The following is a 3,501-nucleotide window of genomic DNA, read 5'->3' on the forward strand; positions in this document are numbered from 1 at the left end:
GCCTTCATACACTCATTATGGTGGCTTCAAAGTCCTAAAATCATCACTTGAAACTCCTGTCTTGTTTCCGTTGCGCATACCCTCATCTCCATGGTTGATCTTGCTCAAGTGATCATCCCTCTTGTCCATGCTAGGCCCTTCATTTGTAAGCAAAACAAACGTATCCAATTTAGGCAGCATCATATGCTCATGAACATTAGAATCATTACCAAGAAACGAAAGTACCTGATAATTTAATTGACGTGTGCGATCTCTAGTAATTGGTCCAGTATATGTAGCAGTAGGGGCTGTGGGTGTAACAATGGTATTGATGTCATCATCAACTTGTCAGCATCTTCAGCAGCGATGTATTGTGTCTCATGTTCGGAATCATCTCCACCGTGTTCTTCACATGGAGTAAGAGCCCAAGTCTCCTCATCATAGTCACTAGCAGACTCATACCCACCATCCCCAGTAACAATCATCGCACACGGAGATGGACATTTGCTTGCATAATGACCTCCACCCTTGCAATGATGACATATAACCTCATGTGTTTTCACTCTTGATGCCATGGATGAAGAAGAGCTCTATGTGAGACCCGAGGGTGTGCTCTTGGCGGATGGTGGTGGTGGTGCCTGTTTTCTTATATCTCAGATGGAGTTGGTGGATTAAGTAGGCGCTGTTGCAGTAGGACGTGTGGAAGGAGAAGATGTACGTGGCATCCATGATGAAGATCGTCCTGTAGAAAATTTAGTTCTCACCAATGCCTGTCGATCCTGCACTTCACGTTCAGCTTTGCAGACAAGATGGAATAAACAAGTGATATTATTATACTCCTTACACTCTAAAATGGTCTGAATCTCTCTATTTAATCCACCCATAAAACGTGCAACCATAGTTTCATTATCCTCAACAATACCACATCTAATCATGCTAGTTACTAATTCTTGATAATATTCTTCTATAGAATTTCTGCCCTATCTTAAACGCTACAATTTTTGAAGTAATTCACGTTGATAATATGGTGGTACCCAGCGAGTACGCATAGCATTTTTCAAAGCATCCCAAGTAGCTAGAATATGATATAATATACAATGTTCAGACCACCACACACAAGCAAAACTAGTGAAAGCACAAACAACAACAGCAACACGTCTCTCCTCGGGATATTGTAAACACGTAAAACGTTGTTCAGTTGGTAACTCCCAAGTAAGATATACATCGGGAATCTATCTACCCTCAAAAGTCAGAATATTCAACTTTAGTTTAGGAAGATGGTCATGATCTCGTACCTGAGGTGGTGGTGCAGCCCTACCGTTGCAATTATTTGCATGTGGACGATCTGGTGGTGGTGCTGGTGGTTGGACGTAGTTCTGATTTTGATCAACCTCACCCTCGTAATTAGTGGCAGCAGGAGCCATAGACATCAACAGCAGTAGCAGCGGCACCAGAAGTTTGGCCAGGCCGAAGAGGAACACGCCTCGCTCGGTGGACGACTGGATTGCGACGTGGAGTGCAGTAGAGGGAGTAGGTGGGGGTGGACGCGCAAGAACTTCAACGAACTTGACATCCAATTTGATCTCAATTGTCTTCTCAATTTCATCTATCCTCGCTAGTGCCTTGCCAAAGCTGGTCATCATGTCTTCCACCTATTGACCCAACATTTGCTGGAATTTATCATGTAATGACTTGTTCGTCATGTTCTCCCAGTCTACCTCGTCGGCTTGTGATCCTATCATGATTAGGAACAATAGAATTGATGAAGACATCAATACCATTGTTACACCAACAACCCCTATTGCTACATATACTGGACCAATTACTAGAGCTCGCGCACCCCAATTAAATTTTCAGGTACTTTAGTTTCTTGGTAATGATTCTAATGTTCATGAGAATATGATGCTGCCTAAATTGGATACATTTGTTTTGCTTACAAATGAAGGGCCTGGCATGGATAAGAGGGATGAACAATGGAGCAAGACTAAGCACGGAGAGGATGGCATGTGCAAGGGGAACAATAACGGAGTTACAAGTGATGATTTCAGGACTTTGAAGCCACCATAATGAGTGCATGAAGCCTTGGACGAAATATACAAGATGCCACTTCATAAATTTCGTCCAGAGGCTATTCTAGGTGCCGCGTCACCTTATTATTGGGCCAGGCCCATGCAATTTCAAAATACATAAGTATAGGTTGTTTTTAGAGTCCGTATGTGTGGGGAAACAAGACATAGGGTTTGTTTCGGACCCCTTCCCCAAGGGCCACGAAATTCCCCCTCTTCCTCCATATATACAGCCCTTAGGGCACCGTTTAGACTTTGGGTTTTGTTTAGATTAAAAGTTCGCCATAGCTGCTACTTCACATACTTCGTTTGTGTTCAACGACCAGAAAAAGGCGTCATAGAACCCCACCTTCATTAATAAAGCTTTCCTCTTATATTCGCAATATCCAGATTGCAATCTTAGTTTCTTGCTTGTTCTTCATTTGCTCGCAGGAAACAGACCTTCGTGGTCAGGTTGATAGTGCTCCAGCGTGGTCAATAACCCTCGGAAGTTGGTTTAGCGATTGCTAAGGCGCGACGTCTCGTACGTTCGTAGTCGGATCATCAAGGTCGACTCCCACAGAAAATGATAGCCTCCATCTCATTGAAACATCGGGACACCTTTGCCTCTATCAAGTGGTATCAGATTTCCAGGTTGCTCTGTGAGATTTTACAGTTTTTCATAGTTTAGATCGAGCTTGTTCTTCATACCTACAGTCCACAAAAAGCCAAAAAAATTAGGGTTAGTTCATCATATCCGAACCAATCTGAGCCATTGAATAATCTTTTTAGGGTTTTGCTTTGTTGAATTTGCGGTTGCATCGTCGTGTCTTGTTGCTAGCCTTAGCGTCTAGTCATTTAGAGTTTTGAGTTCTGTCACAGTTTGTCACACCGCCGCCGCACCATCTTCATCGATGTTGCCATATCCCACCACCGCTGCCATATACCACCACCGCTGCCATATCCCACCAACGCTGTCGTATACCACCGATCCGTATCCATATACCACCACCGCTACCATATACCACCACCGCTGCCATATTCTACCACCATATATCCACCACCAATCCGAGTTCCTTTCATATTAGGTTTGTTTTCGAGATCCATCTAATTTCTGATTCGTGTTTCCTTGTCTGAGTAGGTTTCGAAAAAAAAAAGCGAAAAAGAAAAATTCCAGAGTGTGTTTTTCCCTTGTTTACGTGCAGCACCATGATTTTTGTTAGTGTTCTAGGCTCGCATCTCTAGCACGGTCTAGCATAGGACCAGCACAGTACCGTCGTTGTGCGTTTATTCAACTTTGCATCTCTGAATTGATTATTGCTGACCCTTTTTGCTACCATATTATAAGCCTTCCCGGCCCCACATACATCTACGACGTGCGTTTGATTCTCCCTGGTAATCACTCTATCCATGCTTTGAGAGTTTTGACTACAACGGTTGCCGTTCACCGCCTGCTGTTGGGTAAGAACTGGTAAGA

Source organism: Triticum aestivum, chromosome 5D (assembly GCF_018294505.1).
Source record: "Triticum aestivum cultivar Chinese Spring chromosome 5D, IWGSC CS RefSeq v2.1, whole genome shotgun sequence".
NCBI classification, from domain to species: domain Eukaryota; kingdom Viridiplantae; phylum Streptophyta; class Magnoliopsida; order Poales; family Poaceae; genus Triticum; species Triticum aestivum.